The sequence below is a fragment of the Ascaphus truei genome, chromosome 9 (assembly GCF_040206685.1).
Source record: "Ascaphus truei isolate aAscTru1 chromosome 9, aAscTru1.hap1, whole genome shotgun sequence".
Classification (NCBI taxonomy): Eukaryota; Metazoa; Chordata; class Amphibia; order Anura; family Ascaphidae; genus Ascaphus; species Ascaphus truei.
In genome coordinates, this window is record NC_134491.1 from 53,913,634 (window position 1) to 53,926,589 (window position 12,956).

Consider the following 12,956-nt stretch of genomic DNA (forward strand, 5'->3'; position numbering starts at 1 on the left):
ATTATTGTCAGTTTCCGGTGACATAGGACAAGTTGGTCTCCTTGTGCCACAGACACTAAAAATGACAATGTCATCTGACCTGCAAATTAAATCCCATAACTGGCTCTCATTTTAAATAAGATGTCCGGAAGATGGTTACATTTTTGGTGCCAAGGCTTTGGAGACGGTAGATGTAGCTTCATCAGATGTGACTTTTAAACTAGGCGATAGGAAGCTAAATACGTAGCACATGAGGTTCATCAAGGTACAGGTTTTCCTCTGTGAACGAGGTGTTCAGATTAGCATACTGGATTTTATTTAGAACGCACATATATCTCTACACTAGGTATGAAAATACTGACGGTCAGCAAACCATAACACTGGGACATATATAAAACACCTTGAAGTTATGGAGTCACTCAAACTTATTATAGGCCATTGCAAATGTCCTGGTTGCAGAAGCCTAATATTTATGTATCCTTGATGGATATAGTTTTATATCATTAACCAAAGGTTGTCTAGATCTGAGGTTCCCAACTCCAGTTCTCATGGTGGTTCAGTTAACATGATTTGGCCACCTGTGCGAATGAGAGGATAGCCCCCAACCTGCACTGTTAGTGGTCCTTGAGGACTGAAGTTGCGTACCTCTGGTCTAGATGATATTAGTTATTATGAGTGGCCTCAGAAGGTGTTTCTTTCTTTTTGTTTTGTTTTTACACAGGTATCTTTAATATCTACCTGTTATGGAACAGAAAGTTGAGCATCCCCACATAAAAGCCTTTGCTTTGCTCTTTAGGGTGTAAACACTAGTATCTCTATTTGGTTTTGCATTGTGACGCCAATGGCAGATATGAAACCAGACACATAAAAGTGTGGTTGATGTAAGGAAGTGAGAGAGGCAGTTACTGTCATGTTATTCTCAGCCTGTACTTTTACACATTCAAGTCAGCATCACCAGGAAACTACAACGTCCTGTCAATTTCTTCCAGATCCTGTTGTGAGTCTTCAATATTATAATTTTCAGTGTCCTCTCCAAACACTACTTCTTTTTGTCTTTTTGTTTCCACTTTCGGTCCAGGCTTATTTCCTAAATGAATAACTGTGATAACAAGGGACCACCAGAATTAGTCATTATTGATGGGTTACTATGTATAAATACATTTAATATATTATGTTCCCCCTAATAATTAATTTGATCTGGGGGTATTTATTTTGCAGTCATTTATACTTTATTTCTGTATTTATAATCCTTTTTGTTACTGTTTCAAATGCAGTTTGAATCTGTCCATGAATAAATATTCCTAGGCTCTTATAAATTCCACATAGTGATAATGACTTCCTATACATTACCTACATCTTGTTAGACATTCATGTGAGATGTGTGTACAAAGCATTCATTTTTGTTATGGTTATTTGGGATTAGAAACATGGTTTCTCCTAAATCCCACACACAGTGTTCAGGTCCTTTATGAGACTTCGACCACTTCACTGTAGATAGGGCAAAATAATTAAAAGTGGTTGATTGTAAACAAACTAGAACACAGTCTTCCAAATAAAAAGCATCTGATGGTAACAAGCTTGAGATGCCTAAGGATTATGCTTTCATCCTATTAAATTACACATCGACCTGTGCCATGGTACTGTCTGCACTATAGACCTACAGTATGTGACTATCTTATTATGACACCATCATTTCTCAGCATCCTTTATGTTCAGTGGCCTTAATCTCTATCAAACCATGTATACATCTACATCTAAATCTATGCATGATGCATGATATACTATAACAAAACTATAAAGAATACCAAGCAAAGAATTATGAGTAAGAACTGGATGGAAATCATCACATTGAGTCAAGACACGATAAAGGGCAGAACACATCTTAAAGAGAACTGAGGACTTCTACCTGAAATTGTACGAGAGCACAGATAACATAGGGCATAATCCAGCAGAGGATGGGCAAGAAGAAACCACCATTGATACACCATTCATCCTTCCAAAAAATGTGGCAAAGGAAATAAAATCCACGAAGAATGGGAAGACACTCAGGGAAGATGGAATTAGGAGGAAGTAGAGAAACCCCCCTGAAAACTCTTTACATGTTGCTTGCAGAACAGGAACATTCCAGAAGAACTGAGCAATGCCATAGTTAATCTCTTCCGTAATAAACAAGACAAATATGACGTCAAGAGGTACTCACCTATCAGTCTACTTTCAATCAATCAATTGTCTGGCCCATTGCCATTTTAATTTCTTCACCCATGCGATGATGTCACAAACTTTTGTTTTGTTTCGAACCCATTCTTCCTGTGTCTTCGGGTAATCCCCAGCACATATCTCACCATGCGTCTTTGAGCTCTCTGAGGCTTCTGAAATATCTTCGCATTTTGGGTCCAAGTTTCACATTCGTACGTTGGCACAGGCAGAATATACCGACTGGTCTATAGTTCGTGAGGTCACTTTTTGTCTCCTTTCTTGGGGGTGAGGATGAGAATACTCCATTATTCTGGAATGTTCCTTTTCTTCACGCAGCATGTAAAGAGTTGTACAAGAACTTCCTCTACTTCTCCCCCAGTTTCTTTTAAGATTTCAGTTGTAATTCCATCTTCCACCGGAGTCTTCTAACTCTTCATGGATTTTATTGTCTTTGCCACTTCTTCTGGAAAGACGCCTGGTGCATCACTGGTGGTTTCTTCTCGCTCTTCCCCTGCTGGGTTATGTCATGTGTCATTTGTGTTCTCGTACAATTTAATGTAGAAGTCCTCAACTCTCTTTATGATAAATATAAATATATATATATATATATATATATATATATATATATATACACACACACGCATACATCACTTACATTCAGGGAATATTTACCACCTAAAAGTCATAAATCGCATACTACACAGGGGGGAGGGAGAGGTTTCAGTCACAGATAACATTCCAAGATGCACTGTCTTTAAGTTAAACCTTGCTTTATTCATTGTAACACCGCCAGAAGGAGAGATCAGTGTATCTCGAAAGTTCGCACAAATAAAAGCATTTCGTTAGCCACAGAACAGTATCGTCTATTCATTTTTGATTATAATATATATAAAAATAAATGTGTGTGTGTCTGTTTAAAATTCTTTTAATTTAAAATGCAATTAGAATATCAGACAAAGGATTAATGATCCTGAACTTCTATCTGCCACTGAAGAGTCTTAAAAAACTTCTATTAATTATGTTGAGTGGTGGATTAATTAGTTTCTTGATAATCCACGTATACACCATGCTCGTTTTCTGACACATTAAAATTTGTTTAACCGTGTGGGATTGGAGAACATTGTACTGTAGGATTAAGTACAATATTTACATTCCAATGAAGAGCAAACAAATAAACATATAATGTAGGTTTTCATATTACAGACGTTGTGATGGACAGTGAAGACGAAATGACCGGTTATCCATTCCTTACATGTACAATATTCTCATGGCTACATTTTTTCTTGTTTAAGTCTATATTAGAGAAGATTAAATATTAGTGGTATAACAGTAATAGGGGAGTTGTAACATTCATTTGTAGCTTACATTTTTGAGGATGTATTATCTCATATGGAATAGCGGGCTACTTGTTTCTCAATCCTTGTTTTCCGCATCCTTTGTACCTCTAAGGCTGTGGCCCCGCTGCCTGCGCTGCACGCGCGCGTCTGCGAGGCAGGCGGCGAGTGCAGCCGAGTCCCCGGGTCTGCAGAGAGCTGCAGGGGGAAAGACAGGGGGGGGGGCGTGACGGGGGAGTAATGGGGGCGCGGCTGTGACGTCACCCGGCAGGTTCGCCCTCATTGGCTGTACCGCCGGTGGGCGTGGCCTAGCGCTCCGTCGTGACTCCTGATCTCAATTTTCTTGAGAGCAGGAGTTTCTGTTGGCGCGACGCGGTGCCCCCCTCACAGCGGGCCCGGCCCCATTGTGGGGCGGATCTTGTCCCTGCAGCGTCCGCCACAGAGGGAGCTTCAGTAGCCAGCGGGGACCTGGCCTAACTGGCCAATGACTACCTGAGCATTTCTTAGTGATGGTTAAACTGAGCAGGAATGAATAATGTAAAGTACTGTGTGCAACATTGTATACAATTCTGGCACGATTTGATTGCCTATGTACAAGACAGGTAACGTATTGCAACATCTGGAGGTTATTATTGGGAACTATTGAAAGGAATGGATGCTTGTACATTACAGACCTCCAGTAAAGTATTACAGAAAAGTGTCGGCACACCAAGTAGAAATGAGGATTTAACCTCCAAGAGAGGGGAGGGACAATGAGTTTCAAATTGGTTGGAAATGAGGTTGCTTACATCAGGAAGATGGCAGCAAGTAAGAGAAACTCATTCTATGGCGCCGCTCGGAATCACTTCCAGGTCACGTTGCAATTCCTTTCCAATTTATTCTGAAGGGAGTTCCGTGAGAGCGCTACTGTATTAAGCCTGGGTTTGAGACCATTTATCTGTAACATGAATGATTGGCTCACAAAGAAAAAAAAATAACAATATATATATGTATATAACATTTTCCACTATCTGTAAAAACATCACAAGCAGCATTTACAGCAGTAAAGTATCTTTGGCAGCTAACAATGAGAAACACAGACAAAAATGTAAATGCACTAAAAAGGGGATTGTGTGTGTATGTCTGTATGTTTGTCTTTATTTATACAGCGCCATTAGTGTACATAGCGCTTTACAGTAGTAATACATGTGACAATCATATAAATAGCAGATCATGGGATTAAGTGCTTCAGACATAAAAGTAACATTTCGGATGAGGAGTCCCTGCTCCAAGGAGCTCACAATCTAATTGGTAGGTAGGAAGAATGTACAGAGACAGTAGGAGGGAATTCTGGTAAGTGCGTCTGCAGGGGGCCAAGTTTTATGTATCATGTGTCTAGTATGTGTGATCACTACAGTATATAAACTGCAGCAACTAGGAGAAAACTGATTAAAAAAATTAATATATATTTAAATATATATATAAAAGAACATATATAGTGTTATATATAACACTGATGTAAAAGCAAAAATGTATTACATTGGGTGCATACTGTTCGTATGGTACAGTAAGTATGGCGTTTTGCAGATTTTAAAATTATTATTACCAATACACTCCACGGATTCCACAACCAGTGGTTGGATTTGTAGAATCCAATCTGTGGATTCAGAGATCTGTTGGCGGATTCTCAGGAATCCGCCAACGGATTGCTGAATCCGGGGATTGGATTTTACAAATCAGTCCACGGATTTTGTATCCAATGGCGGATTTTGATGAATCCGCTGAGATTAAAAATGCAAAATGGATTTGGGAGGGGAGGGAAATGCGGGAAAATCTGGGAAACAGATTTGGGCGGTTTCGCTCATCTCTATTAGAAAGTGCTTTATTAGAAAGTGCTTTATTAGAAAGTGCTTTATTAGAAAGTGCTTTGAATAGTGTAGCAATCACCCATGCAATGAAGGAGTTGAGCTGGAACAGATTTGCCACAGTGATTTCATTTTGTTGACTTGATATATTAGTTGTCATGTGTTGGTGAAAAAACATAGCGCATGATGGATGTACCCCGTGGTCATTTAAAGTTCGATTAAGGCTGTGTTTGCAGTTATTTTTAGGCTTCAGTGAAAAAAAAGCCAAACAGGTTCAAAGACCCTTTGGTGTCCACGATATAATCACCTGTTCTATGTTAATAAAGAAAATTGCAATTCATTTAATTGAAATGGTGTTTTGAAAAGCATCAAAACTAAAGGCCCACATGTACAAACTTTGGGTTGCCACATTTACGTTTTATAATCACTGTAAGTGTGACATCATAATGATTGATGAATGATTTGCAAATGCTTTGAGCTGAATGGTATCGCTTGATCGCTATATTCTTTGTTTTTTATCATCCCTGCACTTGGCGGCTCGGGGAAAGACGCGCGCTGAACTAACAAGTAGTGGTGGGAGAAAAGTAACGACTTTAGGGGTGTGTGTCATGGTATTATGAGATGACCAGGCAGTGTCCTAATGTTATTATTTAAATTATTTAGTAAGGCGACATCTATTGGAAAAGGTTACACTCAAACACACTATCTCTGCAAGCTGTAACCCCAGCACCCACTATATATATATCTATATATATATATATATATATATATATATATATATATATATATATATATATATATATATGCAAATGTAAATACAACTGTATGCTCATCTGCATGTCTTAGGCAGGTCTGCAATCCCGCCTTTCACCATTATCACCTAGCACACAGCACTTCCACTGCAGCAAGGGATTCTGGGAAATGACATGCAAATGGCCACACAGTGTTACATTTTGCTTCAAAACCATTTTTAACATGGTTCCCTATAGGCTTAACCTTGCTGCTTTAAGCACAGCCTCATTGCTTCATTGCATAGCCAGTTAATCAACCCCACACTGATGAGACCCATTAAGGTCGAAACGGCTGTCTGTGGGTGGGTTTTCTGGATATGCACCTTAGCCCTGGCTGTGCTTAAAGCTGTGACCATGCAGCAAGCTTAAGCCTATAGGGAACCATTTTAAAAATGGTTTTGAAACAAAAGGTGTGTGTCCATTTGCATGTCATTCCCCAGAATCCCTTGCTGCAGTGGAAGTGCTGTGTGCTGGGTGATAATGGTGAAAGGCGGGGTTGCAGACCTGTCTAAGACATGCAAATGAGCATACAGGATCATTTCCATTTGCTATATATATATATAATATATATATATATATATATATATATTTTTTTTTTGTGTCAAAAGGAGTGCTACTGAGCGTTCCCAAATCTATACTACAAAAGGACAAAAATGCCCAATGATACATCCAATATGACAAAAAATACACAATTTAATATGTAAATATTTGTATTCTCATAAGTAGAGGTCATTTACTTAAACCCTTTGGTCATAGCGTTATAAGCCTGCATCAATGTCACAGAATGAGCACTATGCAGGTCCTAACACTACCTGTGGCTAACGCAAGAAAAAAAAATCTAATATTTTCAAAGATCACAAAAATGTTTTGCCAAACATGAAAACGCAACATGTAGGAACAATTCGTGAAAGAATTGTATGAATCACAATTTACATGTGTACATCTCTACTCATCAGAACAGTCAATCTTAAACTTTAGGCCCAGTTTCAGTTCTGTTAAGCGGCTTAACATCCCATTAGGCCTTACCGCATATCTCCCAAGGACAATAAAAGTGTTAAGTGGCGTTTTCTACCACAAACAGCATTGTGTTAACTATGCCTGTGATTTGTTACATAGGTTGATAGATACCTGGAAAATATTCTATTTTAATTCATTTGAATACACTTTGCATATTCAAATCAGCTTTTTTTCCCCAGGTATCTTTGGTGTGTTCATAGGTTACTATCGCTGTGTTGTATGTGTGTATGTATATCTTTATTTATATAGCGCCATCCATGTACATAGCTCTTTACAATACACGTGACATAATAATATAACATAATGGGAATAAGCGCTTCAGACAAAACGCTAGGAAAGTGAGTCCCTGCCTCAAAGAGCTTACAGTCTTAGGGGTAAGTGGGAATAACTTATAGAAACAGTAGGAGGGTGTTTTGGTAAGTGCGTCTGCAAGGGGCCAAGGTCGATGTATGAGATGTCTAGTATCAGCCAGCTGGGCTACCCATATGCTTCGTTAGAGGTGTGTTTTAAGAAAGGTCCTAAAGGTGGAGAGAGAGGGTGCCAGTCAGATATTGGGGCAGTGAGTGAGAGAGGTTTTAGGTGGGATAGGGCTTTAGATACAAAAGGGGTAGACAGTAGACAGGAAGGCTGTAGAAGAGTGTTTTCGGAGGTCAATGGGTACTTAACTCAAATAGATTCTCTCTCCCTCCCCCCTTTTCTCTCTGAATAATGTGACAATAAACCTGTGCTAATGAGATGTGTGTTGGCCATTGTTTTTGCTCTGTGAATACCGTTAGGCTCAGGGATAATAATGTCCTTTCCTGTTTTACGTAGCATGATGTTATAAGCTCTGATTTAACTGAGCGGTGTGTCCCTTAGGCTACGGCCCCTGGTGTCGGCGCTGCACGCGCACATGGCAGGCTGGCGGTGCGTGCAGCTGTGATCTCCGGACTGTGGATGAGCTGCAGGAGATTGCGACAGGAGGGGGGCTTTGATTGGGTGTGGCGGGGGCGCGGCCATGACATCCCCCGGCAGGTTGGTCCTCATTGGTTGAACCGCTGGGGGGCGTGGCCAGCGCTCCGTCGTCAGTTCTGAAGACCATTTTAATGTCTTCAGAAAAATCGGAGGGGCAGTTCTTGTTCCTGCAGCGCCCGCCATAGCGCCCGCTGCAGCATGTACCGGGGACCTAGCCTAAGGCTGCGGCCCCGCTGGCGCTGACCGTGCTCATGCTTGAGTGGTGACGTCACCAACTCTTCAAGCATGACGTGAGTGTCCTGCGAATTTTGCGAGCGTGTGCGGGGGGGGGGGGGGGGGTTGCATGGGGGGGCCTATTTAGCATGCTTTTTTTTTAACTTCCCAAACACCAAACTTGGGAGAGCGTGCGTGCCCGTGCATGAGCGCGCGTGCTCCGTGTGAGCGAGGACGTGAGAATTCACATTCCACAAAGTAAACTCGGCAAGCGCCGCCCGCTCAGCGCTAGCGGGACGCAGCCTAAGTCTTCTCCTTTAGTTGATTAATCTAGTGGACGTAGCTCCTGGTCTGTTATAAGGGGGTACTAAAGATTTGCAAAAGTAAGCAAAGTTGGTAAAATTTGCATCATGCAACTTTTTTTTTAATGCAATTAAAAAAAAACTTTGGTGAAATGGTGACATTTCAACATTTTTACCAAAACTTTTTTTTACAAAACTAACTAAGCTAATTCAACATATAGTAATGAGTTTAATCTCAAACAATCACTAGTAGAGTTTATTTTATATTTATCCATTTACTGTGAAGGTCAGAAAGTACAAAAACCCCTAAGAAAAAAGTGGAGAAATGATGCAAAACCAGATCTTGTCTTCATCTTTGGGTCATAATAAAATGGTATAATTCTATATTTGCATATTGTAGACAATGTTTATAGATTTACACATTATCGAACAAAACCTTAGCACTTCGCTATCTAATGTAAAGCAGCTGTTTAATTATTTGTGCTTTGCTCTTACTGAAACTCCAGGATCAGGTGCAAAGGTAGTTTAGGATAATTTCAAAGAAATTGTTCTTCAATACCTATTAATCTCTCTAGGGGTTCCAGTTAACGAGAGCTTTACATGTAACAGCAAACAGAAGGAAATGAGAAAATATTCCATTTTATATAACACATTTCATGCGCATGGATTTGCCTTACACACATAACACTTCAATAAAACACATTCATGTAACTGGGAGCAAAGTGAACAAAATAATTCTATCTTTTATTGCCCAGTGCTGTTTGATAAATGTAGAACAAGTAAGTATATATATACAGAGAGCTAATGTATTACTTTTCGGGATGTGCTTTGTTTAGGGTAACTTGTGTTTATTGCTAAACGCCTGGTGTCCTCCATGTGTCACTATGCAGGGAGAGATGCAAACAGCCAACAGAAACAAATAACTCAAGGTTTGATAATAAAAAAACCCACTGAGCTGCCTTAAGGATATGATACTGTTTATCCGGAGGGTGACCTACCACTTGCTCTTCGTGCGCGAATTGCTGAATCCGTGGATGGATTGTTAAAATCCACCAGTGGTTGTATCCAAGAGCGATTTTGATCCGCGTGGATTAAAACTGCAACAATCCGTCGGCTAATTTTACACGGCGGAACGTATTTTGAATGGCAAATTTGGGAAATTCCAGGAAACAGATTTGGAATGGTTTGCCCATGTCTACTAAACACATAGATTGGGGTCCTTAGAATAACAGATCCAAAGACATACTGTAAATGGGGGTTCGTGTATTGAGTAGCAAGAGAACAGTTGTTTGTGGAGTCAAATAACTCAATAGATAACTCAATACCTGTAGATAATAACTATAATGTTAACTAGAACATGGTTAGGCTTAACAGGTATTTTGGAAAGGCCACAATTATCTTAACTGCTAATCCTACTGCACTGATGACGGAACATGTTGATTTTTTAACACTGTGTGGAAGTTCGTCTGGAAAGAACCCCTAGATGTCTTCAAACATGAGGTTCATAGTATAATTTGTTCAGAAAAGGCAGAAAAAGCTCATTTTCATTCATAGAATTCCCCTATGGATGAAGTGTAACTTTTTTTTTAATATATACTGTATATATATACAGTACACATACACATACTGTGTATGTATATATATATAAATATATATATATATATATATATATATATATATACACACACATATATATACACACACACACACACACACACACACACACACACACACACACACACACACACACACACACACACCTTTGCTTTTTAACACACTTGGTTAAGCATTTCCATGTAGCTTGTAATTAAGACATCTGTTCACTAACAGAGAAATGGAAGATAGGTGCATTCATCTGCCTTGTGCCATCTGTTACTATTATGACAAAACATTTAGAACATTGCAGTCAGAAGCAGGAACAGTGCACTTTGGCGTTAAGTGTAGGATATTCTCCCGGGCATTGCAAAACTAAGATCTCAGCAGCAACAATTTATCATTCCGTCTCTACACTTCCGCTAAGACCTTTAGTCACTAGCACATTCAGAACTGCAAGATTACCCTGTCAACTTAAGCATGTATGTACTGTATGTATACAATCATTCATTTTGCTTTCTTGTTTTCCCAGGATACGCTTCAACATTGTATGTATATCAAGGATTAAAACACGAAGGTTTAGGTCAGAGGTGGTCAACTCCAGTCCTTAAGGGCCACCAACATCTCAGGTTTTCAGGATACCCCTGCTTCAGCACATGTGGCTCAGTCATTATGACCTGTGCTGAAGCAGAGATATCCCTAAAACCTGATCTGTTGATGGCCCTTGAGGACTGGAGTTTGCCAACCCTGATTTAGCTTATTGCCAACTTGCAACTCAAAGTTTTTTCATATTTCATTCATTGGTTATTAATGTTTGACACAGATCTGTTATCGAGATCAAGTATGATGAACAAAAAATAGAAAACAAGTGGTCTTAAGGACACAAAAATGAGTGTGTGTCCCATCACTCCTCCCTCTAACTGGTCCCAATGATGCTGGAAGACAGGTGGGGTAGAAACAGGAGCCTATTGTAGTAGCACGATACATTGACCCTGCGAGGAGCATGTTTTAGGAAGTCTCTCCGTGCCCACAGAAAAGTGAATTGGCTTGATGCACAGACGTATTCACTAAGCTTCGATAAGTGACTGAACACTTGTTAAGTGCACTTTACAAGCGATTTTGCATGTGTAGCTATTCACAAAACTGTGATAATACAGTATGTCAAAATCACTTGTAAACTGCTTTTTAACGAACGTTATCACTCTGACAAGCCGTGCTGCAGTTCAGAAAAGGCTAAAAACCAATTTTTTTTGCTAGTAACTGATCTTTACAAAGAGATGCGAATCGCAGGTTAGACACTTGTCTTTTTCCCCACGATGTGATAGGTGGCAAGATAGGAATTGTGATTTCAGATGAGGATGACGACTTCCTAACTGAATAGGAAACTCCGGTTGTATATATGTCCCCTCAAACCTCCCTCCAAATAAATTAGGGAAAGATGCCTGTGCTGAAAAATGAACATACCTAAAGTACCATAGGAGATATGGTAATGTCTACACAAAGTATATTTAAATAAGTCACATATATCCTCAAATATATCCTCAAATATATCCTCAAATATATCCTCAAATATATCCTCAAATACATCCTCAAATACATCCTCAAAACCAATCAGTCTAAATACCCATTGTGATGAAGGGGGTATCAGTGTCAGACACAACAGGATTAGAACCCACAATGTCTGCTATTTGGGACAGCAACTCTAGCATTGAACAAACCCAGATGCTGTGAGTTCCCTTGTCACATCCATCACGTGTCTTAATTTAATATGTAAAGCATGTGCCAATGTATAATTCTACATTCTTACCTAAGCTGGCAATCTTTTGGTGCACCTGTTACAATTCTGTAACAATCCTGACATCCTGTGTGCCTAACATAATGGCTGCCTTTCAGTTTAAATCAATCCTTCAGTCAGTGTAACTCAGCAGCTACAATGTATCCTTATATTACTAAGGTAACCTTATCTATTGTGACAGTTTACAGCTCAAACTGCTGTCAACATTGCCAACAAATTATCTCAAACAGGAAAGTGTAGCAAAGATCTTGCACTGCTGGGGAGGTGGGCTAAAGCCTGATATAGAAATCAAAGGATGCTTTAAAACTGATTACAATTGCATTAAGAGTTGAATTAAAAAACAAAAATCACTATTATCTAATATTGCAGAACTGATTTATGTAACAAAAAAAAAATAAGATTTCACATGTTTTGTTGCTTTAAAGGAAGCTAGGGGGAGGGGCTACATGTGTGAGTAGTACAGCTCAAAAGTATGCGGTGACGGGAGCATTTGTCAACATCTGGGTTAGTGCAATGCTGGAGCTGCTGCCCTGCATAGCAGAAATTGTGGGATTTAATCTGGTTCTAACCCACCACCACCACAATGCAAAAATCCTATTTCCGGTTCTGTAGGGAAATCGCTTGCTAAGCAAATACAAACTAGTGGGGTATGTCATTTTTTTACCGAATGTTAAAAAAAAAGCGATTTATGTTTTCTTAGTGAATACCGTTTTTACACAAGTTTCGTACTGTGAGGTAGGAACATGCGAAGACGTCCGATGTTGCAATGAGCGTGTAGAAGTTTAGAGATTAGGCCCAAAAGACTATGGTATAGGGTTTGTCAATATGGCTCATTAGGCATTCATCCTCACACTTTTACAAAACCAACGATCATACTTGATAAAAATCCAAAAGCAAACAGCTCACATTGACAGTACTGGTTCGTGGAGGGAGATTTT